Source organism: Tamandua tetradactyla, chromosome 16, assembly GCF_023851605.1.
Source record: "Tamandua tetradactyla isolate mTamTet1 chromosome 16, mTamTet1.pri, whole genome shotgun sequence".
NCBI classification, from domain to species: Eukaryota; Metazoa; Chordata; class Mammalia; order Pilosa; family Myrmecophagidae; genus Tamandua; species Tamandua tetradactyla.
The window spans coordinates 20,814,050-20,828,562 of record NC_135342.1 but is presented as its reverse complement, the minus strand read 5'-3'; the positions used below and the strand labels follow the sequence as shown (position 1 = coordinate 20,828,562).

General features: G+C 38.2%; 1 long non-coding RNA gene across 1 annotated transcript in view; it reads right to left on the bottom strand.

Moving 5' to 3' along the window:
• Window positions 1–4,619: 4,619 nt before the first annotated feature.
• LOC143659057 (uncharacterized) overlaps window positions 4,620–14,513 on the bottom strand; it is a 41,568-nt gene continuing 31,674 nt past the window's right edge. Inside the window, exon 3 of the long non-coding RNA XR_013163416.1 lies at window positions 4,620–5,485. This is a non-coding gene — a long non-coding RNA (uncharacterized LOC143659057). The remainder of the gene's footprint in view (window positions 5,486–14,513) is intronic.

Here is a 14,513-nt window from a genome sequence, read left to right as displayed (position 1 = left end):
TAACTAGAACACATCCAAGCTCTCCCACCCCCACCTGTGCACAACCCGACATCTGAGCGTCTAGACTCTCATAACTCTTGAATAAAAGATTCCTTATGTAGGACTGGAAAGTAGAGTGAAGGTTTTGCCCAGCACCTGAGGTAGGCTAGCCAGATTCAGGGGAGAATTCCAAGTGAGCTACAGCTGTGGTTTACCTACTGTAAACAGTAGTTATCCTTAGGAAAGTTGAGTATAAGGGCAAGAAATGTAAGCTTCTCTCTAGACAGATTAGACAGAGATAAAATGATATGCATATTATTTTAACATACAAATAATTTGAACACAATATATCCATGTTCTCCTTGTGCTTAAAAAAGAAATGAAGAAAATATTTGAACAAAATGAAAGGTCATTCAGATATGTGATGCATGTGGAAGCATATTCATAGATTCTGAGAATTAAAAGGCAGACATCTTTGAGGGAGTTATTAGTCTGCCTATCACAAGTGTTCTTCGGCTAACTATACCTTCCTACTGATGCAAGGCTTTCTGAGTGTTCTACATAGTCTTTCTTGTTAATTATGAGGGTTACAAGGTTGATATGAACAGCCACTATTCCTAACCCTGTATGAGCTCTGGGTACTGTTCCTTCAAAAGCTTTCAGGTGGATCTTTCCTCAGTCTCAGAAAGTTTCCTTTTCACATGCATTGATAAATACTTTGTTGAATACTCAAGAGGGATCTGCAGATTTCTTTAGCGTTATGTCTGTGTGGCTTTCTCCTCTTTGGTACTATGCCCTGCTGAAAGGGAAAACAAAATTTGTAGCGTCTGTTCTCAACTGAGGTTACTATTATGTGACCTTGATATTAAATTGTTGTAGTTTGTTATGCTTAACTGAGGTTGCCATTATGTGATTTTGGTAATAAATTGTTGAAATGTGCATTCTAGCTGGGAGGACTGGCTATCCTCCCAGAAAGTGATGTACTTTGATAAAAAGAGTTATCTAGGTCCCAGGAAACTCCTCTCTGTCCCTAGCCAGTTCCCAAAGGACTACTGGGCCTGGTCATGTAAGCTAATTGGAATCTGGCCACTATTGTGTAAAGATACCATATAAACTACACATAAGCAGTTAAAGAGAGAATCTTATCTGGGAAGAAGATACTCTGCTGTGGATTTTAACCAGCTAGACCCTGAATGCTGTCTCCAAGATTCCCCAGCACTCCTTTCAGATGTTGGTGCTGTCCCATCTGGTGATGCAACTATGCCTCATTTCTAATAATGCTTTAATTGCTTTCTTAATAAATTCTGTTTTTGTATCACTGAAGTCTGTGGTGTCTGCAAATCTGAGCCTGTAAATTAAGTGGCCACAAATATCATGCTGCCTTTTGTGCAACACCTGCACATTTTAGCAGCTTTGGTTTCCCCAAACTCTCCACTCCATGTCCTCATTCAGGCAGTTTATCAGGCAGAAAACTGGGTTTGCTAGCTATGACCCAGAAATTTTCTCAAGGTAGTAAACTGGGGTAATTTTAGGGCTCACCTTGTTTGTTTCCCATATTTCAGGGATCATTGTCCTTCATTGCCAATAGTTAATGTCTGAAAAGCAGTGTGTCATATATTTTGTTGGATTTTTAGTTATTTGGTGTAGCAGGGTAAATCTACTCTTGTTACTCCATGTTAGCCAGAAGTGGAGACCTCCTGCTAATTTGTAATTGGATGTCAAGCATTGTGACTGTTTACCTTGTTGACTACTGGATATTTTTATATTCCTATACATTTTCTTGAGTTTTGTTCTGGCATGTAATTATTTAGAAACGATTTGACCTTTCATAAGTTTTTAGTATATCTCTTTATTCCTACTCACAGCACTTCAACTGGCAAATATCTTGGAATGGTTGACTATGTTTAAGTCAACCCCCTTGCTATAGTTGGCCTTTATCACCTCAATACTATGAGACTTTGGGAGATTTGATTCTGCTTTATACATACCTTTGTGCCAGCTCTTGAGCTTCCCATTCAGTTCAGACCCCAATTAAGTGTTTTTCAGGGAAAACCATTTGTGCATTTAAAGTCCCAAAGTTTAGAATTCCTCCTACCATCCCCATGCAACCAAGCTCTACCTGGGCAAAACTCAATCCTCAGCCCATACCCAGAATAAGCAAATGGCCCCAGGAGACAAAATGGCTTGCAATTGTCAACTAACCTTGGACAATTCTACCTCCTCTCCTGAACCTACATTTCCTAGAGCTCGTGCTTCCAGTTCTGTGCTGCACCCAAAAACAAGATGCTACCCTCAGAATTCTGTCTGAGGTCAGACTGGCTCTTCATTTGGTTGACCCCTGGGTTGTCAAATTCCTTTATTTCCTCCCCAGATACTATAACTCTAGATTACTCTCCCAGAGAATTTACAGGACTCAGCTATGCTAATTGGGGGAGAAAAGGAAACACTGTCTTTAGGTTAACATGTTTCTAATGCCCTACCCCCCAGAAATGTTTTCTGAGCTCTCTTTATGTCTAACACCCTTCCCACCGCTCAATTCTAACCCATAACTTGTAGCTGTAATGTAGACATATTGTAACCAATGACAAAGATCCTGGAAAATAAGAACTAAGTTAGAGTTGCAGGTCACAGTTTTGAGTATGAGTCTGACCTGGAGTCAGATTCCCAACCCACTCCTACCCCCAAATCCAGATATCAGATCTGCACTAATCTTCATGGCTCTTTCTGGTGCTCAATATCCTTACCTGATGGTCTCATCATCAGCTCTCACTGGCTGGAGGGCATCGAAAGCTGTAGGGAGGAAAAATTATTTCTGGAGTAGATGAGAAGTCTGTTGGACCTTACTTGGAGTTTTGAAACATCACACAGCATATGGAACTTGGGCCTGCTGACCTCTGACAAAAGAACCTTCCTCTGATAGGAAGTCAGTGAAAAGGGAAAACTCTCAGATATGAGCCTCCTTCAGAGATTAACTATCTGAAGAATACCTAACTGATAGATGATGAAGCAGTTCATCTTCAGTTAATGTGAGAGTCCTGGGGCCAGGGAAGGGGTATTCCACCTGCATGTGTGCTGTTAGATGAACAGTGACCGCAGAGGTCAGAAGGTTAGGAAGGGAAATTCATATGATGTCCCTGAACCTCTGGCATCATGGGTAACTGTGGATTCAGGGAGACCAGGATAGGGTTGGAAGGGAATTAGTTAAGAGACCCTAAGTCAAGTGGGTCAGGGAAAAGTGCTTTAGAAAGCACATGCCAATGTGAATTTGGGCCTTGATCGAATTTTGGTACCACTCTATTTCAACGACCAGGATAATGTGATGTTTAAGAGACTACTCTGCCAGAGCCTGAGTTCATTTCACTTCTATTACTCTCTACCTCTAGTCTGCAGGTAGTCTCTGGATGTGCTAATGAGGTTTGAGAATAAATTTTTATCCATTTCTATATCAAGGTTTTCATTAAATCTTTTATATTTCCCTTACATATATATATATATATACACACATATATATAAAAGCCAACACTACTGAGGCTATAGATATGTCTTTGAGGGGTTTTTGCCACAGAGGTTAAATCCCATTTAACTCTAAGCTTGAAGAAAACTAATAGTCAAGCAAGATCTGGATGTTCTTTGCAAGAGTAACATGATGAACCTTTTGTTCTAGGTAACATTTGACTTGAGACCCTGGTAAAGTCCCCAAGATAAATGAAATCAAAGCATAATATAGAAAAAAAGACAGAGAATAGGAACAAGAAGCAAAGGAAAGATGTTTTATGTATTGCTAACTTTTGTACGAGATCTGAAGACAACACCATGCTATGACTGATTTATTTTTTTAAGAAAAAGATATTTTCAGTTTTGATTTACTTAAACCTTTATTTTCCTAATATCACTCCCCAGCTCAGTCACTCTTCTTTCTTTCTCCCACAACCCCAGAGTGAAGCTGCAGTTCTTTTAGGGTCAGCTCTCCTGAAGGGTTATTTTCTTACTCTGCTATCTCTGACTATGTGAAACTTCTACAGGTTAAAAAAAAAAAGAAAGAAAGAACTGAGTTGCATTTTCTTATTTTCAAAATCTATCACAATCTCTTCTGGAGGAACTATACAAAACAAAACAAAAAACCCAAACTATCACTTTAACACACCCATATTAAAGAATGAGTGACAAGTTTTCTGAGGGGACAGACCAAGAGGGTGACAGAGCTTCTCAGGATAATGAGATAATATGGTTCCTCTGTACAGGAACCATACAGAGAAGGGACAGTACTGAATGAATGATCACCCATTTCTCTTACCCATCCCTTTCCATACCAGCTGGTGGGCTCTCATTTCTCACCCACTGGCTGAGTGATTACCTCAGAACTTGGGAAACTAATACTCTCTGCACATTTCCAGATTAGAAGGATCTGAAGTTCACCAGAACCAAAATCTGTTATTGGAGCCAGTGCCTCTTCACAGAAGCCTCTGGCCTAAGAGAAATTGAAGGGATCTCTGCCCCACTCTACTGGTATACCTGTATGAAGTGAAAATTTTAATACATGAACGCATAGACAATTACATTTCAAACCATTTGTGAACAAATGAGTACAACAAACTCCTCCATATAACGACAGAGATCTGAGTCTTCATAAATGGCTCACTTATTTAATGGGTATTAGATAAAAACAAAATTCTGATACAACTGAAGACTGGGTATTATAACCTAACAGTTGGGTATAATAAAACAGTTGGACTTTTAAAATAGCACACCATTCAAAACAGAGTAGGGAGCATAAAAGTTTCTCCACAAAAATCTTTTGCTACAGAAGAAAGCTTAGGGTGGGTAAGACAGTATTTACTCTCAGCAATTAACCACCAAAGCACTTAATGCTGCATTCCCAGGAAAACAACAACCCCACACCTTACTGCCTCACACTTGGAATACAAGAGGTCTACCACCCCCCCCACCCCCAAAGGCAAGAAAAGCTGCATGTATGCTCTCTGCCAGTGGGTATACTCACCAAAACCTGTTCAAACAGGTAACTACAGGAAGAACCATACAGTGTGGAAGCTATTTTTCTAAAAACTAATGAACAGCAAACTCTCAGGATCCTTGTTGGGTGGAGATTCTATCCTTGCTACCTTGGTTTTCCAAGGAATGGACTTGTGCCAGACTATTGCCCCACTCATAGTTACCTCACTGCAGGGGTAGCTGAAGCTAAGAGGCTTCCAATAACCTTATTCTCATATATGTATTTCTTAAAATAAATACAATGAACCCATAAAGCTTTCATCTGCAATCAAATGCAAAAGCAAAACATCCTATTCAGAGGCTCTGAAACACTTAAAAAATCAAAGCAAATCAGCCTTCCAGTCTCAGATAAGACTGATTCAGTCTGGAAAGAAAGGACGCGTTTATCCTGAATCCTGGGGAGCAGGAAGGGATCCCATCAGATGGGCTTGTACATCAGAGTAGTGACGTATTTCTGCTTGTAGCAATGAGTTGCACTAAGGACCATCACAGTGTCCTGCAAGGGAAAGAAACACATGCAGCTAATTCATAAATTCAAGCAAAGCATTAACCACCTCTTCTCAGACATCATTCTTTCACAGTCACCCACTTTTTTTAAGCTGACTCATTTGAAGGTATTTATTTATTTTTTAACTTTTTTATTGTATGATATAGCCTATGTACAAAGCAAAGAAAGAAAAAAGCAACAGCTTTCAAAGCACTCTTCAATAGGTAGTTACAGGACAGACACCAGAGTTTGCCATGGGCCACCATACCATCATCTCAGATTTTTCCTTCTAACTGCTCCAGAACATTGGAGGCTAAAAGGAATAAATAATTTCCTTGTCATCACAATGACTTTTTTTTCTTTTTTTGTGAAAAATAATGTATATACAAAAAAGCAATAAATTTCAAAGCACTCACAACAATTAGTTGTAGAACAGATTTCAGAGTTTGGATGGGTTACAATTCCACAATTTAAAATTTTTACTTCTAGCTGCTCTAAGATACTGGAGACTAAAAGAAATGTCAACATAAGGATTCAGCAATCATACTTGTTTGTTAAACCTTACCTTCTCTGTATGACTACAACATCACCTTTGATCTTTCTCCCACTCTTTAGGGGTATTTAAGTTATACTCATTCTAACTTTTTCATGTTGTAAGGGGCTGTCAATAATATAGGGTAGGGAGATGGATCTAACTGATGTTCTGGAGAGGTTGGCTCCTCTAGGTTTCAGGACTTACCTTGTCCAGGGACACATCTGGAGGTTGTAGGTTTCTGGAAAGTTACCCTAGTGCATTGAACCTTTGTAGAATCTTATATATTGCCATAGGTGTTCTTTAGGATTGGCTGGAATGGTCCTGGTTGGGGGTTGGTAGGTTATGACAGGTAGCAATTTCTAACTGAAGCTTGCGTAAGAGTGACCTCCAGAGTAGCCTCTTGACTCTATTTGAACTCTCTTAGCCACTAATAGCTTATTTCTCACACTTCTTTTCTCCCTTTTGGTCATGATGGCATTGTTGATCCCATGGTGGCAGGGCCAGATTCATCCCTGGGAGTCATCTCCTATGCCACCAATGGAGAATTTCACCCATGGATGTCATGTCCCACATAGGAGGTTGGGCAATGATTTCATTTGAAGAGTTGGGCTTAGAGAGACTGGGGCCACATCTGAGCAATAAAACAGATCCTCCAGAAGTAACTCATAGACATACCTATAGGTGGGGTAAGCTTCTCTGCTACAGATATAAGCTTCATAAGAGCAAGCCTAAAGATCAAAGGCTTGGCCTATTGATTTGGGTGTCCCTAATGTTTGACTCACTGTCAGGGGTTTTCCTAGTGGTAAAGTTTAATAGTTCCATATTTTTTCTCCTATCCCTGAAGGGACTTTGCCAATACTTTTTGATTATCTGCTTAATATATTCTAGGCTGTAAGGAGACATTACATTAAGCTATACAAGATTAAAGGTCCTCAATCTTATTCTGGGCTCCCTGTGTTTCAATTGTTTAAATGAGCTATTCAGTCAGTTTGAGTAGGATTATGTGCCACAGAAAATTTGGTTTCTGGACAAAATAAACCTTTCTTCCTTTGGTCTCAAAAAGTAGGTGAGGTTCTAAAATATAAACAATGTCTTCCTTACCCCTATGATCTGAATTACCTTAATCCCAACCTGATAAGCTTCATTCTTATCTCTAAATACCAGGTTATACATATATAAAAGAGCATCTCAAAATCCAGAAATATTAATTACCACTCCAGACTAAATGTGACAGTCTCTTACTTTTAGCAGAAAAAGTTTGATACAATAGAAAGAAGTTAGTTTTGGAGTTGAATAAGCTTGAATTCTAATCTTGACTCTATCATTACTGTATTTGTGGCCTTGGGTAATTTAAGCCTTTTTTTCTCATCAGTACAAGGGAAAACATGACCATTGATGTGGCTATGATGATTGCAAGAGAATATCTGGCATGTTCCCTGACACCTAATAAGTGTCAAGAATATATCAGTCTCCTACATTATTTTCTTCCCCACTTCAAACTCTAAGATGGCTATAAAACTAAAAAGATATGTTATATTTTATCTGTTAATTAACATAATTCTGGTAAATAAGTAAAAATGAAATGGAACAAAACCTCTGCTATGGCTTCTTAATATAAAGAAACTGCCTAATGTTTTGTATTTCTGAAAGTAGCTTCATTGTTAAATGCTTATAAAAATTAGAGCTTAGATTGTGAGCTTTGACTGTTATTTTTAAATTCTGAAATGCTTTGCCCATTGTATAACCTAGTAGTTCCCTGGAACTTTAAATATCTGTGTAACACCTGAGACTCAAATTTAGTTCTCCAGCTCTGAGAGTCAGCATAAGTACATAGAGCAACTGTGTAGGAGCCAGGGATAATGGAAAACCTGCAGAATTTATTGGGAGCAACTGGATTTGGAGTGGCATCGGCAATAAACTGTGGAGACTGTTATCTGCTTAATTGGAGGACAGTCTGAGAGAGAGAGAATGTTTGTTTTTTCTTAAGCCCCAAGGTCTTGTTAGCTATCTCTTGTATGTAGAGAGTAATATACTGATAAGTAGGCATTCTGTTTTATCACGAAATGTATGCATGCTTTTAGTCACCTAAACCCTGCAGTATATAAGCAGGAACTAGTTAAGAATAACTAGTTATTCTTATAAAGGGGAGACTGTCCCATTATCAGTGTGGGCATTGTGCCATCAAATAGCTGCAGCATTAGATCCCTTACAGTCAGGAAGCAAAGACGGGGAAACTGTGATTTTTTCCAGAAAAAACATGACTACGACTGCAGATGTAAATAAAAAGGAAATAAAATTTAGCAAGGAGGAGGGTGTGAGGACAGATGAGGAGGATGTTAAATCTATGCACTCTCAGTGCTCTTATCCCACAGCCAATACCAACCCTTCTTTAAATAAGGCTAGTCTCACTAGCACGCAAGACTTTCCAGACTTTTATCAAACAAAAGCTACTTTACATCAACAAAATTCCATATTCCCTGCACAAATTTGCAATCTACCTTCTGCCCCTATGACCAGTCCCTTAATTTCACAGTCTCCTCAGAATCCGTTTCTCACAGCTACTGGTGATTCAGCTATATCCATGAATCATGTATAGTACCAAAGCCTGTACCTAAAACCCCTATAATGAAATGCCTACTACAGGGATCTCAGCAAGGGGACTTGGAGGCAGTACAACTTTTATCAGCTTTTCCTGTGACAGTTAATCACTTGCCTCCCGATCAAAATAATCCTCAGGGCACTTTAGAGATCCATCACCAACCCATTCCTTTTAAATTGTTAAAAGATTTGAAGCAAGCTTATGCCCAGTATGGAGTGAATTCTCCATATACTACAGGTTTAATTCAGGGCATGGCTCATGTTGATAAATTAATTCCTTGGGATTGGGAGATGCTAGGTAGAACTGTTTTAAGTACAGCTGAATTTCTACAATTTAAAACATGGTGGACTGATGAAGCTAATCAGTTGGCTAGGAGGAATGCTAATGAGCAACCTTCAGTGTTAATAACAGCAGAACAAATTATGGGCTCTGGCCAATGGGCAGGTATTAAAAGACAGTTACAATATGATGATAGCAGAATCAACCAAGTCAGAATGGCCTGCCTTGCAGCTTGGCAGAGAATTTCTACACCAGGGAAGCCTGCTTTAACTTTTGCTAAAGTAATTCAAGGACATAATGAGCCATATGTCGAATTTGTGGCACGTCTAACAGACGTGATTCAAAAAACCGTGCAAGCACTTGAAGCTCGTGATTTAATTTTAATAACATTGGCCTTTGATAATGCTAACAGTGAATGTAAAAAGGCTATTTGACCCATTAAAATTGCCGGTGGTTCCATACAGGACTATATAAGAGCCTGTCAGGACATTGGGTCTACTTCTCATCAAATGGCTGTATTGGCAGATGCCATGAAGTCTAACTTCAATCAAAAGAAAGGAAATTGTTTTAAATGTGGAAAATTTGGGCGTTTTCAGAGAAACTGTAAAACTTTTCATGTTAATAATTCCATCCCAACTAAGAAATTGCCATCCAGATTGTGTCCTATTTGTCAGAGGAGCTTTCGTTGGGCTAATGAAAGTCATTCTAGAACACATAAAAATGGTGCTCTATTGAAAAGGTCGGGAAACTGCCTTGTGGGCTTAGCTCAGGGCCCCAGGACAAACAACATGAGCTGAGCTCCACAGACACAGTATCCTGTCAGCAATGGCAAAAATCATGCATTCCAGTCTTAGAGTTAAAAGCTGCAACTCGCAGTAGTGCTGCAATAGATCTACCTGCAGCTGAGGATATTTTACTTCAACCTGAAATGGGTATTCAATTAATTAGCACTGGAGTTTCTGGCCCTCTACCCAACCATACTGTTGGCTTAATAATTGGAAGAAGTAGTTTAACTGAGCAGGGTCTATTGATCCAAATTGGTGTAATTGACAGTGAATATAAGGAGAAATTGAAAATTATGGCTTAATCTTTACAGCCTTTTCAAATTAAAACTGGGCAATGAATTGCTCAGTTACTACTTTTGCCTTATCATGTTCCCTCTTCTCTGCCCTTTAACCATCAAGGAGGTTTTGGGTCAACTGGAAATGAAATTTATTGGCAAACATGTATTGGGGACGACTGCCCAGAAATTACTATTACTATTAAAGAAAAAGTTTTTCTGGGATTGATTGATACTGGAGCTGATGTAACTATCATAGCTAAAAGAAATTGGCTCCAGAATTGGACATTAAAATAGGTACCTGCTGTTTTTACCGGCATAGGCACCATGACTGATATTTATCAAAGTACTGAAACGTTTGAGGGAATCAGCCCAGAAGGACAAAAATCAACATTACAACCTTTTGTGGCAGATGTTGGCTTGACTCTCTGGGGCAGAGACTTGCTTTCACAGTGGGGAGCATATTTACATATCTCCCACTTATCAGAGAAGGCAGAACAACTATACTTGAAGATGCAATTTCAAAACACTAGGCAAACAAGGGATTATTGAGGGTTAGGATACTCTAAGGAGCAAACAAATTTATGATTGGGGCCATTGAAATGAAGGGCATAATTACCCCAATAACATGGCTTATTACAACGCCAATATGGGTGGATCAGTGGCCCCTTTCTCAAGAAAAATTAAACGCCCTTCACAATCTTGTTCAAGAGCAATTACAATTACAACATATTGAATCTTCCCAGAGTCCTTGTAATTCTCCAGATTTTGTTGTTAAAAAGAAATCTGGGAAATGGAGAATGCTGACTGATTTAAGGGCAGTAAATAAAGCCATGAGCCCTATGGGTGCACTTCAACTGGGGGTCCCTCAACCCTCTATGATTCCTCAATCTTGGAAATTGGTTATTATTGATTTAAAAGATTGCTTTTTTACTATCCCTTTGCATCCAGTGGATAAAGAAAAGTTTGCATTTTCTGTTCCAGCACTGAATAACCAGGCTCCGATGCAAAGATATCAATGATGTGTCTTACCCCATTGATTTAAAAGATTGCTTTTTTACTATCCCTTTGCATCCAGTGGATAAAGAAAAGTTTGCATTTTCTGTTCCAGCACTGAATAACCAGGCTCCGATGCAAAGATATCAATGATGTGTCTTACCCCAAGGGATGATGAACAGTCCCACCATGTGTCAACTATTTGTGCATCAACCCTTACAAGAAATATGAAATAAATTTCCAGAGGCTCTTGTCATTCATTATACGGATGATATTTTAATTGCATGTGACAATGATGACTCTTTAGAAAAAGCTTTCGGTGCTATTATAAAGATTTTACCTCAATATGGGCTGCAAATAGCTCCAGAAAAGATTCAAAGGACTGAGCCTTACCTATACTTAGGAATGCAAATAGTGGCTAATAAGATAATTCCTCAAAAAATACAATTAAGATGAGATAATTTACAAACTTTAAATGATTTTCAAAAACTGTTAGGAGATATTAACTGGACTAGACCCACTTTAGGGATTCCTAATTATATGTTACAGAACTTGTTTGATATTTTACAAGGAGATTCTGATTTATTAAGCAAAAGGCAGTTAACAGCTGCAGCTGAACAAGAATTACAATTAATTGAACAACGCATCCAGGAAGGACAGCTTATTCAAATAGATCTAGAAAAGCCTGTTGATTTTATTATTTTCTTTACCTTGCAATCTCCCACAGGCCTATTTTGGTAAGATGGTGCTTTAGAAGGGATTTTTCTACCAAACAATTGACAAAAATGTTTAAATACGTATTTGCAAAAAATCATTTCTTTAATAGCCACAGGTCGCCAAAGATATTATCAATTAAGAGGAAATGATCCTAATCGCAGTGTGTGATCTCACAAAGGAAGAGGTTCAAAATCTATCTATCTTCAATACCTCTTGGCAAATAGCGTTAAGTGATTTTTAAAGGACAAATTGATAATCCTTTGCCTATGTCAAAACTTTTACAATTTCTAAAAAGAACACGATGGATTTTGCCTAAAATAGTTTGGGCTGCCCCGCTGGAGGGAGCCATTACCCTCTTTACTGATGGTAGTAGTAATGGACAGGCTGCATATGTCACCCCAGGGGAAAACAAAAGTTGGAAAACACCTTATACCTCAGCCCAGCACACTGAATTGGCAGCTGTAATTCAGGTATTGCAAAATTTTCCACAATCTCTTAATATTGTTTCTGATTCTGAGTATGTCTGCCAAACAGTTACTCACATTGAAACAACTTCTTTGTTTGAAAGAGATGAATTGTCTGGAATGTTTTTACATTTACAAACATTAGTCAGGAGTTGCATCAATCCCCTTTTTATCATGCATATAAGAGCTCATACTAATCTTCTGGGTCCTTTGTCATTACAAAATCAGCAAGCAGATACTCTTGTGGGGGTAATTCAAAATCCCACAACATTTCACAAATTGACTCATATTTCTTTTGTAGCAAAGGGCTACGAAAGAAATTTCCATCTTTATCTAAACAGCAAGCTCAGGACATTGTTAGGACTTGTCCAACATGTGGACCTTTAAATACGCTCCCATTTGCATCAGGGGTTAATCCTCGAGGTCAAAAAGCAAATGAATTATGGCAAATGGATGTTACTCATATTTCACATTTTGGTAGAATGCAATATGTACATGTTGTCATAGACAACTTTTCTCATTTCATCTGGACTACCGCACAATCTGGAGAATGTTTCTGTCATGTTCAATCACATTTTTTACTTCATGCTTTTGCTGTTATGGGATGCCCACAATCTATTAAACAGACAATGGTCCTGCTTATACAGGAAAGCAATTTCATAAATTTTGTACTACTTTTCATATTACTCATATCACAGGAATTCCACATAATCCCTCTGGGCAAGGAATTATTGAACAAGCAAACCAGACACTAAAGTCTATGCTCTTAAAACAAAAAGGGGGAGATGATGATCAGGAGGATGATGTTGTAAAAATAAGTACACTTAAAGATCAATTAGCAAAAGCATTATTTACTTTAAATTTTTAAAACATTTATGATAATTCATCACAGACTCCTGCAGAACAACATTTTAGTAATTTGGAAAAGAAAGGTGATACAACCCAAACAGAACTGCAGTTGCAGCTGATTTATTGGAAAGATGTCAAGGATGATTTATGGAAACCAGGCATGATAAAGGTGTGGGGTAGAGGATTTGCTCTTATCATTACAGATGATGGAACCTCGGTTTGGATTCTCTTGAAAAGAATAAAACCCAGGCATGTCGACTCTGATGAAAATAACTAAGTGGGTAATGTACATTATAGGACATATAACTTTAGTTGCTGAAGGACAGGGACATAATTATACTTATTGGGCTTATATTCCTAACCCACCTCTGCTGCGAGCCTTAACATGGACAGATCCAACTTTACCAATATATCTGAATACTAATTTAGGATTACCAGGTCCAATAGATTCAAGGCTTCCAAAACTACTTAAGGAAGAAGGAAAAACGGTGTCAAATTTAACTCTTCCATTTTTAGAAAGACCCATATGCATAGGCAATGAATTACCATGTATGGCAATAAGTAATCGAACTACATGGTTTAAGACTCAGAATGATTCTCATAATTACCTATATGTATCTCCCTCTTTCAAATCTATGGAATCAAATAATACTTGCCTGTTAGATGGGAAAGAAAGTTGGAATGAATGGCAGTTATGTCATATGGATCGAGCAGTTATCATAAGTAATGATTGCTATGAAATTGTAAGAGATGCAGCCCCTGTGAGGCCTCCCATCTCTAACTCCAGGATAACTGAGACTATATGGACAGGCAAGTTAAGTCAGAATTTAATACATAGAGGACAATTTGTGCCAAATCCATGGGATGATAAATATAACATTAGTCAGAGAAATTTATGGAAAATTTTCTTAGGACTGGGACCAATTTTTATAGCAAATTCTAGTAAATATAACTTCCTTTTAAATAGCAGCCATAAACATTATATGCAAATATGTACTAGAGATCCATATGTATTTGTTAAAGGTCATATGCATATAAGAAATCAAACTTTTAATTGTGAGAAATGTTCTCTATTCACGTGTCTCCAAGCATTTATGTTGCAGGAAAATGAGACGATCATAGCTGCAAGGAGAAGATGAGGTATTTGGCTGCCAGTGCAGATGTCAAGATCCTGGCAATCCTCTCCAGAAACACAGATCCTGATTAATTTGGCAAAAGAATATCTGAAAAGGACTAAGAGACTAATTGGATTCATTATTGCAGCTGCCATTGGAATCATTGGAATTATCACAGCAGCTGCGGTTGCTGGAACTGCATTGCATCAAACTATACAGATGCAGCATTATGTTAGAGAATGGCATAAAATTGCCAGTGAGCTGTGGCATAGTCAATCTCATATTGATGAGCAAATTAATAATAGACTAAATGATATAGAGACAGCATTGGTTCATATTGGAGAGCAAATGTATAATTTACATTTTTTATGAAGTTTAAAATGTGACTGGAATGAGAGCAATTTTTGTATTACCCCTTTAAAA